The sequence below is a fragment of the Anguilla anguilla genome, chromosome 3 (assembly GCF_013347855.1).
Source record: "Anguilla anguilla isolate fAngAng1 chromosome 3, fAngAng1.pri, whole genome shotgun sequence".
NCBI classification, from domain to species: Eukaryota; Metazoa; Chordata; class Actinopteri; order Anguilliformes; family Anguillidae; genus Anguilla; species Anguilla anguilla.
Genome location: NC_049203.1, coordinates 20,271,018 through 20,289,956, shown reverse-complemented (window position 1 = coordinate 20,289,956; position 18,939 = coordinate 20,271,018). Strand labels below are relative to the sequence as shown.

Genomic DNA, 18,939 nt, shown 5'->3' with positions numbered 1-18,939 from the left:
GGCACACACCGGCGCACTCCAACTGTCTCATGGCAAAAACAGCGCTTAACGCCTGGAAGAAACTGAACCACTATCCTTTACAATCGGGCCGTTTTATAATCGGGAGTAAACCGTAAAATCTGGAGACCTCTCCTCCTGGCCCTGCTGGATTTTGACTTTAATTTTTGCCATTGTGAAATGATGCTACTGCACTGCAGTTAAGCCTTTTGACCACTTACTCGGCCAATGAGTATATCACGGTGCAGTAATAAATAAACGTGAGTCCTGGGTGGTTCAGTGAGAAAAGAAGCTTGGCGTGAGCACAGACTGGGCCCTATAGCCTTGTCATTGCTAGGCACATTCATGGTTATGTCATTGACTAACCATAACTTTGACTAGTCCACAATGGCACAGTTACCTTTACCCTATCTGCTAAGCTGCTGTAACTACAATGTGAGATTCGTAGCCACTCACCAGCAGCATGCAGGTGAGCAGTCGTCCTCAGTGAAAGAACAATCTCCACTTCCCCTCAATGATAGCTGCTATTGTCTCCCAGAAAACAATCTTTGTTTATTGTGTCTGTGTCCCTCTAGATTATCAGACTTCCATTTTGAAAACACAGATTCATAATGGACACTTAAAATTATACCATACTTATACTATACCAAGGCCTAATTTTGGCTAATATTTACTAAATGTCTTGGGAAATTCTGTTTCTTTTTCTTTCTAATAGATCAAATGAGGGAATGTTTGTAGCACCAATGCAAAAGAAGGATGAATATTTATAGTACCAAAGCTAAAATTTAAGGATATATATGGAAAAGACTAGATATACAGCAAACCAAATGATATTGCTACGCATAAGCATACTGAAACATTGCAACTGCTGCTATTTTTTTAATGTCCCATCAGTCTCCCCTCACAATGTTCTAGACAGCTACAAGATAGTGGTGCATGTTTTCATGCATGTTTGCTAATGAGTTCATTGAGTGTTGTGCGCATTCCATTTTCAAGTTTACGTAAGGTGATCGGCCAAATGATCTCTCTGTGATGTCAAAGTACTAACTTCTCAGTGACTGCCCATAATTCAGGGAATGGGTCTGTAGCAGAAGTGCAATGTTTGAAAAGTGTTCTGTGCTCTGCTATATTTAAAGAAAATGTGTACTTGATTATTGTGTGAAGCAGTCATTTCATAATAGAGCTGTCATACTGAATACCCACAGTGAGAACTTAAAAACCCTCTTTGTGTGCATATATTACAATCTGTCTCTACGCAGACTTTTTCTAAAACAAAAAAGCCTTAAAGATGAGAGAATCACACTTTTCTTGGCAGTCCCAAAAAGAGAGTCATTTAAAAAGAGTGGGACATGCTTCAAGGGCAAATTTATTCCACATATATTAATACCATCCCTGGGTTTGATCGTAGCCCTACTTTTTCCCCTATTTTTTTGTGAGCCAAATATGAAGTCAGTGTCTGCTGGTTGCCATATTTCTGATGTTAAAACCTTTCTGTTGTAGTTATTGTGACATACCCAGTTTCTAATTTGCTCGTTTGATCACCAGCCTCCCAGCAAGAGCATTGTGGAAATTGTAGTTCTATTAGGTCTGTTCAGATACAGATGTTCTCATTGCAAGAATGCTCAAAATGACCCCTTTAAAAAGTTTCCCAAAATCAAACATGGACCCATTATTCATTTATCAACAATGTACTAATACTGATTGCAGTGTATTTTTTTCATAAATGAATTATGCAAACTTAAACAATAATTAACTTCATAACGGTCAAATTGATTCTGTGCACCTTGTCCTATGGTTGGCATAAACTGAAATAAGTATCATTGTTCAAATAATACATGTATTTATGTATTTATGTTACATTAATCAGACCTTAATATATAGTGTCACTTACTTTCTGCAATAAAAATTTAGCCTTCATTTGAGTAGAAAGATGTAGTGTATGCCATAATAATGATAATCCTTCCAATTAAGGGTGAATACCGCTAAATCCTTAATTTACTGTATCTCAATGACACAGCAAGCATAACCTCTGATTTCTTGTCCAGTAAGACAATACCCCCCCCCTTACACTCATACCCACACAGCCACGCACACACATACACATTTCTCAGCTGCATTGTGCTTGACCTTTCTAATTATATTGGCACAATTGCTATGTTGGGTAGTGTTTCTCATACGCTAATCCTGTGTCTCCAGGCATTTATTTTTATTCAAGCATAACAGACCAAAAGCTCATTCATAACACTGACTTATTATTAGCTGAGAAGACAAAAAGCAGCAATACTGCCATTATCTAAATATTCCGTCAGTCGTGATACATAAAAAAAAAAAAAAATTGCAGTACATTTTATCCATGGACTGATGATGAATACAAAGAAAAAATCCATTTGAGTGAGTATAATCAATTAAACTCCATTTCATCAGTGCAGTCTCCGTCCACGCTACCTGGAACCAATTTTTGTCTAATGTAACCCCCCTCCTCCAACAAATGATTAACCTTTACTCGAAAGCCAATAAGCACAACAATATGCGGTGGTCTGTCGATGCTGTGTTGGAGGTTAAATTATACTTCAATGCTTCAATGACACTTCACCTTCTAATGAGGTTAGTCGAAAATGGTAAGGCTGGGTTTCATTATAATAAAAATACAGTGTTAAGGGGAAGAGAAGTCACGCATGGGTGCACTTTCAGAAATAAGATTAAGTTTAGGGTGCACGAGGGAATTTCGAGAACAGCCATCGTAAGGAAAACTCGAAACCGCTAACTTTCTTCAAATACAGCCCTCGCCGTCGAGTAGTTTCTTAAAGAAGCTTGAAACTGAAGAAAGTTGTGACATCATGTGACTCCCTTACGTGTCTACATGTCCCATGAATATCCGTAAGACTTCTCAGAGTCGATACAAAGGGCGATATTGTGGCTCCTGTGGCTTGCCGGCTAAACAAGGGAACCCTGGATTATGTAGTTTTTTTGAACCCTCTGTTAGGCCACCCTTTGCCTTGTGGTTAACTGGAGCTCTGTGTTGTGATTTCATCTTGGGGCCTTGAAAGTTTGGGAATCAAATCTACAAGCTTGAGTTGCAAGCCTAGTTCCCTAGTTACGTTACACTGCCACCCCAAACCCAGACCGGTTCATTGAGGTCTCCAACTCACCAAGCATCAGAACTTGTCTGTTTGCCATCTAGCCTGTTTGTTTAAAACCTCTGTGGGTCTACTTCAGTGCTCTGACATCTAAACCTGTCACCCCTCAGTCACTTCAAACATTGAGTGTGATTCCTAGTTCCCCCTTCTCACTCTAAAGCACATTACACAAATGACAATTAAGTTAACCAAAATCTGTTTTAAAAAATGCCAGAACCTCTTTAGCATTCACATTTAAATCAATTTACAGTTTCAATTCTGTGATTAAGCAGTCTTGTTTAAACTCAAGGCAAAACTCGCTTTCCAACATTTCCATGCATTTCACATGTGCTCAGATACAAAACCAAGTCTGCCTGGAATTAACTTTAAAGTAAATTCAGCTATGGCTGCATTTCTAAGTTTGAGGGTTCTGTACAATATCACTGTACAGCTCTCAGGCTGGAGCACGGACATTTTGCCTTCATTTCTGATAACAGCAACACAGCCTCACACAGGACATATGGGACAGCAAACACTTGAAAGGAAAACAGTTAATGTGCATATACATATGCATGAAAAAGGAACAAGTCGTTTATTAAATACTTAAGGTAAATCCTAATACCCCTTGTTTCATATTCATACAATAAATGGAAATAAATACAGCCAAATTCCTGCTGAAAGGAATATGTTTGCTTTCAAGGAAAGTTCTTAATTATCCATTAAATGCACCATTAAATGGGCAGCAGTATCTCTCTCTCACCGAAAGTATAAATGTAGTCCTCTTTCGAATGGTTTATTGCATTTTTCTAAGCCTTGTCACACTTAAACCAAGGATAATGACACAGTGTTTACTGTTGTCACCCCAAAACAAAGGATTTATTGAAGAAATATGTGTGAAAATGCAGAAAACAAAGACATCTCTGCAGGCGAACATTTGATTGGCTGGCTGGCCGTCTGACAGTCTCATACCAGGACACAGTGAGACACTTCCTCTTTCAGCCTGTTGCCCTTTTTTCCCTTAAAAACTGTTTTTGTGCTTCAAAGAAGAAAAGTTCCAAAAAAAAAAATTACATTGACAAAGTCTGGGTTTTTAATGACAGATATGTAATTATGAAAAATGTAGTGGTACTCTTTCCATAACCATGGCAGTGAAAGATGCAATGGGCCCATTCAGAGACAGGGTGATTATTTTCACAAGCATGATGGCATATTAATAATGGATAAGCACAGCCAAGTTTCAAATTCAGGCCGCGCATACACACCCTGATCATTATATAAGCAGTAGATAAATAGCTTACGTTCTGAGTAGCGAGCCATAATTATTTGCATTTTACAGTTATGGTTGTATGCTATGTTAACATGTCAAAATGTGCTGAAACATTGCTATTTAGTAGGTCAGGGAAAGTAACATTTAGCAAGAGTCTATAGGAGAGCTTAGAGTCTGTCAGCAAACGGCTCTCATTGTGATTCAGCAGTGTGAAAATTAATGAACAAAATTCCAAGACACATTTCACGTTCTTGCAAAAGTCAGTGTTCTTATTATCTCTGAAGGAGCATGGTTATACTGGACTAAACCAATAATAAAAATAAAAAAATACAAAAATATTAATGAAACAGTTCAGTTTAAAAACTGTGTATGTTCAGAATAACCAGGTACAACAAGATTTATCCATATAGATTTATTTCTGCAGAAAGAGTTCACTATAGTCACTTTTAGTTGTGATGCATTACAAATAAGTACCTTTATACAGTCACCAGAAGCCCACTGGGGAAAGGAAAGTAATTGGTGCTTCATCCAGTGACATTGTTATCGTAAATGACAGGTGACTATAAAGAACCCATCAAAGGTAACAATGACCAGCTCACAATGACGGAGTACATAGCGCTCTTTGATGAGGCAGCAGGCCAATCTTCATAACCCACCATAGCCCCAAGCTAGCTGTGGACGCAAATGTCATCATTGCTTATTTTATGTATAGTTTGGACTATACAATTTAAACTACCATAGAATCGCAGCTATTTTGGTGAGGTTCCTACATCTTTATGTTTACTCTTATGTTGAAGCACAAGTTGACATAAAAACCTTTGGAAATATATGCATACTTGTCCACATCAACAGCAATGTGGAATTCGGGTTTGCTTATAGGTATTATGTTGCCAGAATTCCATTTTCAAAGAAAATGTTATTTTATCAACTGGAACAGTCCATGCATGAAGGACCTTGGTGGTGGTGCAAGAAGAAAAGTTGAGGCAAATTGCTATAAGCATTTATAAGCGCAGATTTTTGCCACCCAGGTGTGAAATTTAACCACATGAAATACAAAGTTCTGTTTTGCTCTTGCTCCCTTTCTCTCTTTCCCTGTCAAACGTGGAGCAGACACGGTCTATTTGATATTCATAAATACAAGTGTTACTCATGCTTTATGGCTTCTTGAGCTCTGTAAGTTGATCCAAAGTTACTCACTTCAGTGGAATTCTGTATGAAAAATTAAGCCACTACTCCCAACTGTTCAAAATCCACGCCTCACGCATTTTTTTTTCTTCTGGCTTGAAAAAACATTCCTCCAATACCTTATAATTCCAGCTTCATTTCTGTCCAAACATCACAGGCAGACTAACTGTCAGAATTCAGAACGTCTTTCCCTTTAAGAAGTAATCCTGTTCTTTCACATACCCCTGTGAGCACAAGCAAGCAAAATCCCTCTCCTGGATACATTTTACAGTATTTCCCGCCCCCCCCCCCAAATGTCCCAGTGTAAAGATGCTCTGAACCGGAAGGAGCAGGAACTGGAATGGTATTCCAAACTGAAATCAATGACTTTCCAGAGGCCCAGACACAGATAAATCTGAACAAACTATTGCGAATCAGAGCAGATGGTTAAACGTAATGTTCTCGGGCTATAATAACCCGAAGTAAATGAGGAGATCCTGTGTATTTTTCTCTCTCATTTTGCAATAGTTACACAAAAGCAGAGCGATAGTGTACTATCTCATGATGCATTGTTGATACAGGTGTACCGAAATGTGCTGATAAGACCTGAGGAAGGAAAATCACAGCTTTTAATTATTCTGCTCCCAGAAGCAATGCATCCTGCTGTGTTTGGTGAAATAATCAGAAACAAGCAGTAGAGGAAATTTTGAGATTGGGAGAATGGAAATTCAAATTTGCTTGGATTTTAATTGCATGTTCTAATTCCATTTCATTATACTACATAGTCATGAGCAGGTCTGCATTAATTCTAATATATTATTCTTAATTATCACCATTACCTCAAAGAACCCCTGATATGTTTGTTATTTGGAAGTATTTCTTATTTTACTTGAACATTGTGTATTGTGTTAAATGTGTACTTGCACAACAGAAAAAAAATGTAAAAGCTAAAATTTAGATATTGTGTTTTTTTTTTTAACCCCATACCTATTGCACATCACAATACTGTTGCAAATGAGGGGAATTTTCTTTACATTACTGAACATTTCTTGAAATATTAATGAGTAATTATCATGGTTCTACCCTATAGACATGTTGAAATTATAAATATTTTTTTTGAAACAAACAATAGAAAACTGCATAATTAAAGTTGCAAAAACACACAATCTTATTTACCTCATAGCCAGTTTATAACGGCATAAAAGAAAAATAATCCTGATAAATAATGTATGCAGAAGTGATTATTCCATTTCAAATTTGCATAATTATTGCTTCTCTTAGTAGCATCTGTCGAAATTGCAATCTGAGCTTTTGTTTTCAAACAAGACCTTCCTGGATTTCTCGCTGAAATCCAGCGCCCGTGCTGGAACGCAAACACATTAGCGGGATGGAGTGGCCGTCACTGGCAGTAAATATATTAGAATGATTCCCTGACAATGCATTTCCTCTCACGTGCAATAGAAACGCCTCGGTCACGTGATTACACTTTCTCTTCCCTCTTCCAAACATCGGTTTTTAATGCATCCGTTCCGACCCCGTTTTTTTTTTTTTTTTTTTTTTTTTTTAAGCCGGAGCAGAGTGAAAGGAAATGACATTTTAAATGGTGGCGAGCGGCTCCGGACACAGCGGGAGAAGGGTCGATGCTGCTCGTTGTCCGACGGTACTAACCCACTGCGCGCTCAAAAGGCCGGCATTAACTAGGTGACTTCCCGGGAAAACTCTGCTGCAGACCTTTTAACGCCCTAGAAATTGATCACCTGCGTTAGCGCCCGCTCTCAATCCCAAGGTGATAGATTATTTCATTAACGACTGACCTTTCAGCTTAGGTCCCGTCCGTCGATGAAAATGCTCTCGTGACAGTGGTGCATTTTGCTTGCTGTCATGCTTTTTGTGTGTTTTTTTATTATTTACAGTCTACAGAGCTATTATCTACTGCCTTTGAAAGATGACTTTTAACCTGCATTCTAGTAACAGAATCCTTTTCTCTCTTTATTTCTTTTTCTTTCCCTCTCTGTCCATCTGATCGAAAGCTACTGTCCCATTACAGAATGACTGTTTATCTGTCTTTGCAGGCTGGGATGCTTTCAGACATTTGAATGAATACATTTTGAACATGCATTCATAATGCCTCTGTGTGTTGTGCTGGGCATAATAATCGAAGAGTGCTTGTGTTTCTTACATCCATTTTTAAGTATCTTAATGTATTGTACTTTCATCGATCATTACCCTTCAGTGACACTTGCACAGGTGTGCCTAATGGTGACATTATGATTGAACATCAACATAAATCACACAATTAAGTATGGATATTCACATTATGAGTGAATATTCACATGATTAAGGACGGATATGTTGACAGGGCACATTCAGGAAACTTAGCCAACCAGGCTCTAGTGTGCTTGATTGAGGTGAAACCGAAACTCGGCACAGATTTCTGCTGCTGATGTGAGTCCAAACGGTTTTCATCCGAGCAGGTTCCTTGGACGGCAGCCCTAATTACATTTTTTGACGGCACGACCGTCTGAACTCCGTTACCGTAACCGGCAGCCGAGGCGTCAGTCGGGCTGCTTTTGTTTTCTGAAAAATTGACTTTGCTCGTGAAGGCGGCAGCCAGCGCGTATCCATCCTTCCTCCCGTTCTCTCGCGTAACGCTGACACGACGTCATCATTAATATTTATTGCTCATTGCTCCCACTCCTCTGGGCCCTCAGCTACAGCGCAGGGGCCGGTGCTATGCGCCGATAGGCTGTGGAAACGCCGTCCTTCATGGCCGCGCGCCACGCTCCCGTCCTCTCCGACAACGTCTCACTTCCGTCCTCCTCACCAAAAGGAATGCGACGAGGCCAGACATCCAGGAGTGGTAAATATTTAATCATTTTGCTGACTCATTCGTGCAGTGCTCGCTCCATGAGAACCCGGTCTAAAAAGGGAAGTAATAACTTTGCTTTATTAGAAACGCAGCCCGGCATAGAAGCACTGTAGCAGTCGGTGACATTTGTCTGTTTGTACACACGTCCTTAATATCATGTTCCACGGCAGTTTCGATTTCCAGAATTTTCCCGTGTTGTTAGTGTTGATGGTGGTAGGGAAGGATATACAGTACCTGTTTGCCATATTTGATTGGCCAGACACCGTCGGGCACACTTCTTCTCTGAGTTGCAGGTCGCTACCAGCAGTGCTGACGGTCGTCTCATCCACGCAATGTTCCGGTGTCCAATGGTTGATGGTTCATGATAACTAATCTGTTTCCCCTCTCACTATGAAGTGCTCAGCCTGGACTGAGCCTGGATCTGAAGGAGATAAATGACTTTATCTTCCAACAGGCTGAAGAACTGCGTCACCATCAGAGCTTTATTTCCTATGACGGACAGATCCATGCACTTCCATTCGGGTGGCAATGTTCCATAGCAAAGAGGTCCCTGGATTTACTTCCAGGGGGTCGCTGGCTTGAATCCCGCTGCCGCTCCACTCTTTCGCAAACGTTATTTGACCTGAATTGTCCCGTGAATCCATCCAGCTGTTAAAATGTACCACATGTAAAAATGTGAGCTCGGGACACCCCCTGGCTGAGGCTATCGGCTGCACATTGTTTTCGCTGACATGGTGAATGTTCTTCTCCGCACTCCAGAATTTTACCTGTGGCATCATGAGTCAGGAGAGATCAGTGTTTGTTCTGGTTTGCTGAACAGCAAAACACAGGGGATAAGGCATTTATCTCATTGTTTGTACAGGGCCTTTTAAGTGAATATCTGGGGGGGGAAAGGTAGGTGTAGTTTTATCGCATTGTGGAGTCAGTGCCCCTGAGGATACAGAGAGAATTGAGCTTCATTTCCTCCTCTCTCACTTCTCTCCATTTTCAGGTTTAGAGGGAAGACACTGTTGAATGGGAACATAACATGGATAATAGTCATGAAGGTGGAAAAATAAATCAAAGACACTATACACTATATAAGACACTACAGCTAAGCAGCATCTGACCGCCAATAGAACAAAACAAGTATAACTAATTTGTTTAGAGGGAACATACAGTTGTCTGTTTGGTGCCTAGTTCAGCTTCTAAATGTTTACTAAGGAGATGCCTGTAATCTGCAGTCTATCCAAGTAATGTCTAAATCCCTGAAATATTGATCAGAAACTAAAATAAAATTTTAAAAAAGTCTTCATATGTGTTGCACTTGTATTGGCTCTGCATTACAGACATGTGAGGAATGACGTGATTAGCCATGTTTGTACATACAGCATTAGACTGGATGAAGACTGCAGTTCTCTCTTCTTAAAAAAAGAAGAAAAAACATCTCTTACTTCAGCATCCACACAAATCACAACACATTACAACACGATTTGCACTGTGTGTCTGTTAACTGAAATCTGGCTTTGCGTTTTGTAATCAGTAGATGGTTCAACGGGGATGGGGAATGATAAATCTTTTTTTCAAATGAAAGAAATAACAACAGACCTTGTCCAGAAAGGCAGTGCTGGAATCAGAGATGATTAATTGTGCTACATGGTCTTCTAACCTAGTTAGCAAGCAAAGAGCTGCAGGTTAAATGAAAAAACCATGTTTGCATGAAGTGAAATATCTCTTATGGAGCAAACCCATGTCTGACAACTAAAAAAAAGACAAATACTGTTCACACGTTGTTAGCTTCCCAGCATGCAGCTACTCTGAAACCACGTAGCACATTTTTCGGTGTTGTTGAAGTGACTCTTATCTCCTTGCTTTGTGTGTTTATTTGGAGTTCCATGTGCGCTCATTACGGACTGAGGGGTCTCTTAGCACATGTCAGAACGAGAGCCAAGATCCCTCTTTCCCCTGCTCAAATTTATTAAACAGTATTTCACACGTGTTTGACTCCGTGTCAAACCTCGAACTCCCGGAGAACTGTTGCAGCGCTAGGGCCGATGTTCTCTCCTCAGCTTTTAATCATTTTTGGCCCGGGTCCACTTCCTGTCCGAAAGAGAAACAGCTTAGGAATGTCACTCTCTCGAAAGAAAACAGAGTCGATCCAAAGAGGAAGTCCACCTCCAGTCTCTGGTCTACATATACCAAACACACACATACACACACACACACACGCACACACACACTCTCCCCCTGTCTCTCTCTCTCACAGTAGGGCTGTGGTACATCAGATGCCTAAGAAGGAAACAAGACAGACTTTTCCCACATTAAAAATACATGGTTATTACAGAAGTACAACTAAAAATAGTTCTCACGGTCAGCGCGAAGCAACATGGAAATAAAACAAGCCGCGCTGTCGTCCCTTCTCTCCCGGGCCGAGGGTCAGCATGAAGGCGTCGCCACGTGAATTTATATCCGTCTGTCCCGTTGATCACAAAGCACCACGTCCGCGCTGGGAACGACACATAAAGCAATGTGTCTCCATCCATTGGGTGGTCAGCTCACGGCGTCAAAGAAGGATTCACCCTTTGAAGCTACATCTCGGACTCTTTGATAGTTATTCCGTCTGTCGGGTGTAATCCGTCTGCAGAAATGTGTTTCTCTTTTTCTGACCACTTCTCCATCAGCAGTTCCTATCAGTATGATGGCACTGTGACAGTGAAGCAGTAGGACTGTGTGTGTGTGGGACTATTTTAGGTGGTCTCTGTGCTTGAGTAATGGTAGAAAATACCAGGATTTAACTGCCTCAGAAGCTGAAAGTTTTGTTCTTGGCTTTCGACACCACTCCATGACAAGTTAAGTTCTCGTTTGGGCACTGTGATCTCAGGCCCTCGATGGGGGAGATGACAGCTTCTGGCCTGGTTCTATAATTGGGCCTCGTTGTGTCTTCTGACTGTCCCTTTGGAGGAGCCACCTCACTGCTCTCCCTCCTGATGCAAGGCGAAGCTCCCACTCCTTCGCATTCGCTCCCAATTGGGCAAGTCTGAAATTTCTGATTAATTCTGTCACATATGTCACCTCTGTGCTGCTGTAGCTACATAGACACAGTGGATGTCAGAGTCACCCCAGAGCTGCAGATGGGTGGGGGGGGGGCATAGGGTGGCTTTACCATTACCATGACATCCACCCCAGATGCTTCATCTCTCAAAACAGTAGTTTCATACTGATTCAACTTCTGCAATGCAATCGGATTGATTTGAGCAAGTTGGTTTAAATGAATCGCTACCTTCCATTAGAGTCCCACCAACAAAAGATCATGATTGTTCTGAAGAAGTAACTTACCCATAGGTATATTAGCTTATCATGTCCCCAGAAGTTGGGTGGACTTATCACATCAGTGTTAGCCGGGACCGGCTCAAAGTTATGAGTGTGACAAGTGAGGCTACTGCTACTGTAAACATTTGAAAAATAACTGCTCCTATTTTTCATTCTTTAGCCTGAGAAAAGACTGCCATTTAACCTGCAGTCTCTCATAACTCTCAGACAATGAACAAACTTTATTAGGTGTACAAGCTGGTCACTCCCTGGATGAAACAGTGGGAAACGCCCCCTCTGCGTATCTTTGGTCCTGCCCTAAGATTGGCAGCTACAGAGCTTCACCGGTGCCATCTTGAAAAACTGTGAATCAGGCAATATTCTATTGGTCAAGTTATTCTAATGATTTAAGTTCAGAAAATAATGCCAGTATTCAAACAGCTACAAGCATACCATCTTCAATGTTTGTTTTGGTGTGTGGTGTCAAAAAATGATGTTAAATCGAAATAAACACATTTTTAATTTCACTGTGGGGTCTGCTTTATGTGCTAGTTCTACAGCATATATTGTAGCGCTTCTGAGTGACTTCAGATTCATTTTGGGGTCCCATATCTATAGATGCAGTTTGATCATCTTGACTGAACACAACACGAACTGTGTTCAACTCCCACACCGCATGCAGACTGTACGTTGTTTGCGAGATAACTTGGACTGGATTCAGGCTTGGTTCTTAAAATAAAGTGTGTTTTCTTTGGTTCTGTGCATATAAATCTGTGTTTTTGTCAACTGCCACCTCATAAAATGTTATATGATGACTTTTCATCAAGTTTATGGGAGGATTCATTGACAAAAATATTGACAGAAGTTTATAGCCGTAATCATCAGTGTTGAGCAGCTTGGCTAATTCGGTGGCACACACTAATGGGTAAATGGGTACCAAACTGTGACCTACCACAAACCGATTCATAAATAGGTGGAGTGTGTGTGCGTGTGTGTGTGTGTATGTGTGGGTGTGCGTGTGTGTGTGGGGTGGGGGGGGGGTGATGAATGTTTATTGCTACAACCTAGATCTTTTGGTAGCAATCTCTTTAAAACATGCTTTGATGGACAGGGAATGCATGGCCTATCTGAAGTCAAATAACTTCAAGTGTATCTTGGAGGGAGTTACAAACCCATCTGTCAGTGCTCCTAGGCTGAAACCCCCATTAATCACTATTACATTCAAGAGCTGCAGAGTGCAACAGCATATTCTTCTCTGTTCCAGATGGGAACATTCTCTATGAATGTGCTATTCTCTAGCACCAAAGAAAAGACAAGAAATATGCAATTTACCAAGATTATTTTTCTTTTCTTTCTTTTTTTTGATAACTTGACTTCATCATAGGGAGATGATTACAGATGTTATGAGAATAGAACAGCACAGTTTCCCTATTCCATACATTTATAAATCTACAGCATGGAAGTAAAATACATAAACCTAACAGCTACACACAATGTAAAACACTTCCAATTCTTTTTTTTCTGTTTCTTCAAGTTTGTTTCTTGAATTGACATGATAAAGCACTCTGCTGATCAATATATGTTTTTAAATAAATATTACTTTCAGAACAGACCCAGGTGTATCTAGCAAGTACTGTGCTGTTTGTTTCTAACAACTGTTATTGTCTGTTTATCCGTGGTTATTTCAAGTGTTCCCACTTGAGACTATTTTAAATAATACAAAACCAACACACTGTTTTGAATGACTTTACAAAAGTGAATAATAAACAGCTGGTTGATGTTATGGGAAGTATTCTGTTAAGATGCGGTATTAATACCTGTACTTCAGACACCTTGTAAGAAGGCATAATTGTTGGGGGTGCTGGAGAGAGGAATATCCTAGATTACCGTACTGGGCTGACTGACAGGTGAAGACAAAAAATCAATGAGACAGCTTTACTCCTAGAAGTCATACAGAATGGCAGATTCATTGAAACGTGCTAAAACCACTACATAAAAACTCTTAACTGAGTTACTGCACAATTCACAGGAACACATACACACACTGCTGGAACTGAACTGAATAATTAAATACAAATATTTGCTTTCCATTATGCCGGCTTGTAAAATAAGAGGCCAAGTGAGTGGGTAGTGATCTACTGTGCTCATTCACAGAAAAAAAAAATCCACATAAGCATTGCATTTTTTAAATTTTTATTTATTTATTTTGCATTTTTTGGTTTTGGTTGATAATACAGTAACAATCTGCTGCGCTTAAATCTCTCCTAAATTAAATCTCTTCCTGTGGGTGACATGGTAGTGCAGTGGGTGGCACCTTTGCCTGACACAGTCCAAAGACATGCAGGCTAGCTCAGTTTGAGATTCTAGGTATGAGCGTATGAGTGAATGGTGTGTGTGCCCTGTGATCGATTGGCGACCGGTCTGGGGTATATTCCAGCCACTCGCCCAATGCATGCTGGGATAGGCTTCAGCACCCACTGCAACCCTGACAGGGAATAAGCAGGTTAGATAATGAATGGATGGATACAAGGCCCCTATTTTCACCAGAAGCACTAATTCAGGGCAAATATGGAATATGAGAAATAATTGAAATGCAGGTATACTTGGAGACAAAGGATTTTCTTAAATGATATTCCTCCCTTGATATAAGACACAATATGTCATTTCTCAGGAAAAGGTATGCTGTCTGGAATTCAGTTGACAGTTGAAGAAAATTCTGAACAGGTATTTACCAGGATTTTCAGGGGGTTTTCCTAAAGAGATTTACAGACTGAAATAGTGAATAAATATACACTGATTACCTAAAGGAAGAAAACCTCTCATCCTCATATTAAAAATGCACAGTTGTAATCAAATCTTTTTTGTTGTATTTAATTTGAAAATGATGAAAAAGAAACTACAGAGCCTGTGGTGTCGTGCAACAGAATAGCATAAACCTCATCTCCTTTCAATTGAGTTAATTTCATTCAGAAACCTGGGAAACAAAGTTCATTTTATAGAAAAAAAAAAATGACAGAGACTTCTTCAGGTTCAGAACAGGTGTCCACACAGACACCCAGCTGAGATAAAATGGCTGGGGGCTGACAGAGGCTAGGGATTTTATGGGCCGGTCACATTTATTTAGAGATATCACAGGTAACTAACAGATTAAATGAAAGCTGGCCTCTGATTCGCTGTCAGCTCTAACAGAAGCCTTGCCTGCCAGCCATCGAACAGTTTGGTCTGCATTCCTCCTCCCAGAGGAAATCTTAACCTTGCGTCATTTAAATCACGATGGATTTACGGCTCTTGTTTTGACACGTCTGTCGACAGGGCGTTATGCTGTTAAGACACCTTCACCCTCTCCGCCCCCAAATGCCACCAACCTGCTAATAATTTCCTTTTCTGCTTGACTGTTTCCAAATTGAATTAATCAGATGAAAATGTGGAAAATGATTCCACCTTACACCTCTGGTACGAGAGGGATGCTTTTCTCCCCTCCTTCCTTTCCGGAGAGCCGGTCGTAAAAACCCGCTGACAAGATGTGGCAGGCTGTCGAGAAAGTGGAGTTCATTAACAGAGTCGTCGCAGCCCTTAAAGGTTATTTATCCCCTTCACAATGAAGCCTCGACAATGCTGCGACACGTTAGCGCTGTATACCCAACCCTGAAGGGAAAAAAAAGGAGTTGCAAAAGATCTCTGTAAAATAGCGGTGGACATGTTTGAAAATTGCCTTCGGCAGCACGTGATGTTTCAAGCGACGGTGCTTTCTGCCAGGGATAAGAGGAAATGCCCTCGGCCGATATATCAGTCATTCCTTTATGCCTACGCAGATTGGATTCTGCTTTTAACCTTTCAGCCAGCATTACACTTTTATCAGATTTTAAAAAAAGGTTCATCTAGCGCTGCCAGGTCGAGATTGTAAAATGCGTTTCAGGAGTTGTTGTGCTTTAACGGTGGAAATGATCAATTGTAAATCATTATTACAAAATAGCATACTTCTAAAAGGATTGGGGTGAGAGAGAAGAGGGAGAGAAAGCTTTTAGTCCCCCGTGGCCGTATATTTCACGGCTCTGACACTGAGTTTCTTGAACCTGAACAGGGGAAAAAAAGAGAACGGCATCTGCTGAGGGTAATTGCTCGAGCTTTCTCACGAGAAATGGGCTAAGTTGTTGAAGCCAAACACTTAACTCTCATGTTGGGACAATGTCTTATTACAAGACATTTTCTTATTACAACTCAATGAAACGTTGTCATTAATACAGACTATTGGTCTACCCCTGATGTACCTCACGGGTGGTAATGTGGGCACACCATTTTATTTCTCCCTCTGCAGTTACAGACAGGATGATGGCTTTGTCTTTATCGGGTTATGTGTTGGTTTGGCTGATGGACCCCCTGGGGAGTTTCCCTGTGGGAAGCAAAGGGAGGTTATCAGAACGGATGGGTACCGTTACCCCCGCTGAATCAGCTGGTTCACTGTGAATCCTGTAACCGGAGAGGCCCGGGACTTGCCCCTGTTTTCACCCAAGTTTCTCAATGGCACACCTTTCCCCTGTGATCATTGTAAGTGACTGAGCCCGTGTAATGCCAGATTTACACCAAAAGCCTTTTGCCAGGTAGTGTCGCAGGTATGCTGCAAACGCCTCTGGTTCTGAAAATGACAGCGTACAAGTTGTAGGGTGGCCATTCCCTTCTGGTGTCTATCATTTTGAGAATAACTTTGGATTTTATTAGCTTTCTGTAGGCTACAGCATGCGAGTGACAATAAAAAAAACATACTAAATGAGACTTTGGAGATAGTAACCTAAATAGGCTACATTTTCAAGATGGTGTGTTTGCATGTGTGTGTATTGGCTATACAGTGAATGCTGTAATTATTGCACAATTTAACACATTTAACTGGCTGCAGTAAAAATCTGGACTGCACTGCAGATGTGGCTATAACAGTGCTATGAAATGACGTCTCAATGTACTAATTAGTTAACAGGACGTTGAACTAGCTACCTAAATGTCTAGGTAGTCAAATCATCAGCTAAAAGACAAACAGTTAGCTATGAAGTAAAGAAGTAGAGCATGAATTAGGCTATTCGGTATTAATGGGAGCATATTTCTAGCTACCAACAAAATAGTTAGCAAGCTGGGAAGTTATTTTTATATTTATTTTTTCACATCGCCTAATCTTTCGCTCTGTCGCATCATGGTATGTTAAGAATGGGTGTAAATCCGGCATAAGACAACCTTACCTCCCTCTGCTCCCATGCACGAACACACACACACACACACCAAAGGTTTTAATGTAATACTGCCAAAGTACTACGTATGGCTGCGTCCCAAATCACTCCCTATTCCCTATATAGTGCACTACTTTTGGTATCAGCCATTTTGTAGTGTGTCCCATAAATTGTAGTGCACTATATAGTGAACTACGTCCGCCCCACAATGCGCTGCAAAATGTAGGGTACAAGGTCTGTACACTATCCGGAAGCCCAAAATCCCACAATACACTGCGGTAGGGCTTTACAGTTTTATTTCAACAGAAATGGCGGTTGGAACAAGTGGGCCGAGCGGTAGCTACTTGTTAACGGTTTTCCTCCGAAGAAGCTGCTTGCTAGCTAAGACGCTAGCTAATCTTGGTATCAGTGCAACTCAAGGAAAACGTCATCTTTGGTCCCTGATAATGTATATTGCAATACATTTGGTCGATGCCAAGATTAATGAATATTTAACCGATAATTTCATATATACACGTACAGATTACGTTCAAAAAATATTTTATCAGGGACCGAAGACAATGTTGCTTTGTCACCATATCAATAATGAACGCAACGTCTGTTATTGTGCGACGGATATTCAAAAGATAATAGCGGCGCAGGGTGATGAGAACAGGGTCCCGAAGCAAACGTTCATACTGCTGCTCACTCCCTAGGTAGTGTGCTACATATTTTCCACTATATAGGGAATAGTGAATGAGTGAACAAGTGAGTCATTTGGGATGCAGCCTATGTTATGTGTTTATGTATATCTCCTGATGAGTCATAAATCACTCATAATTCATGATTGTTGTTTGTAAAACATGGTTTAATGCTCATTAGGGTAGTACTTTTCTAGTTTGTATAGCTTAGTTTCATGTTCAATAGGTGTCCTAAATGCCTTTAAAGTAAAGCTCACTGGGTGCAAGGACCCAGGCACTTGGAGTCAATGGCAGCCTATAGACAATAACTACAAAGGACACAGCCTTCAAAGCCCAGGACATCAGAACAGACCAAGCTGAAGTTCACAGACCCAGAAGAACTCACACTCACAGCAACACACTTGCACACACACACACACGAACAAACATGCACACACACATACAATACGCTACTTCACATTGTCCTCAATTTCCTTCACTCTTGTTTCCCTGCTGCAGTCATATGACACCATATAAGTACAGTAATGCTGGCACAATTATATCGTTAGTTATTAAAAAATTGTGTAAATGTTCAGACTGTGAACAACTGGGAGGGTAACCACTGTAAAGCCTCCACCCACCATTAGGTGGTGCCAGCTGCCATTTCCCATGCAGATCCAGCCTGGCTAGGAAAGAAAGAGGTAAAATTCCATTGGGCAGAGCCAGACCCAATAGCAGCCTGGGCGTCATGGCGCTACCTCAAATACTTGACTGTGGTTGAGTATTCCCCAAGCACATGGCATTCATTTCTAGCTGTTGAATAACAGTACAAAATGGTTGGGGGCTTTGTGTTGCTGTACAATTAAGGTTACGATTACTATGGGTGGATCACTTGGAGAACAGAGATTTATGCCTCCCTGCAGATTAAGTGGTTGTATCTGGGTATGGTGATCATAAATACATTATTTACACCAGGAACAATGGTTTGTGTGTCCTCTACTTCTGTTGGGGTTCTATGTTAGGAACAGACCCCCCAACCAAAAAGAAGAGTAGAAGAACAACAAATCTGACGTGGGCTTTTGTTGTGACAGAGCTGATTGTAAAGTAAAAGATGAGTGATGATGACGACCTCACTATTGTGGACAAATCCCATGAAGGATTGGGATTGGAGCTTCAACACAACCAATGTCCTGTGTGTAGACTGCCACTGTAAATGGGGGGACTACGGTGAGTTTCAAACAATGAACACACCGCATAACAAGAGATACGACTGACCTGGTAAGGTGAAGACCACGTCCAGCTAAGAGAACTACAGTAATTGTGCTCTTATTGCACATCCAGGGCTGGAGTCACACTCAGAAGTGGA

At 40.8% G+C, this 18,939-nt stretch overlaps 1 long non-coding RNA gene across 1 annotated transcript; it reads right to left on the bottom strand.

Annotated features, from left to right (window-relative positions):
• Positions 1-4,628: 4,628 nt before the first annotated feature.
• Positions 4,629-11,217, bottom strand: LOC118222752. Its single transcript, XR_004764324.1, has 2 exons — positions 10,762-11,217; positions 4,629-10,492 (listed from the first exon to the last, which is right to left on the bottom strand). It is a non-coding gene; the product is annotated as an uncharacterized LOC118222752 (long non-coding RNA).
• Positions 11,218-18,939: the final 7,722 nt, after the last annotated feature.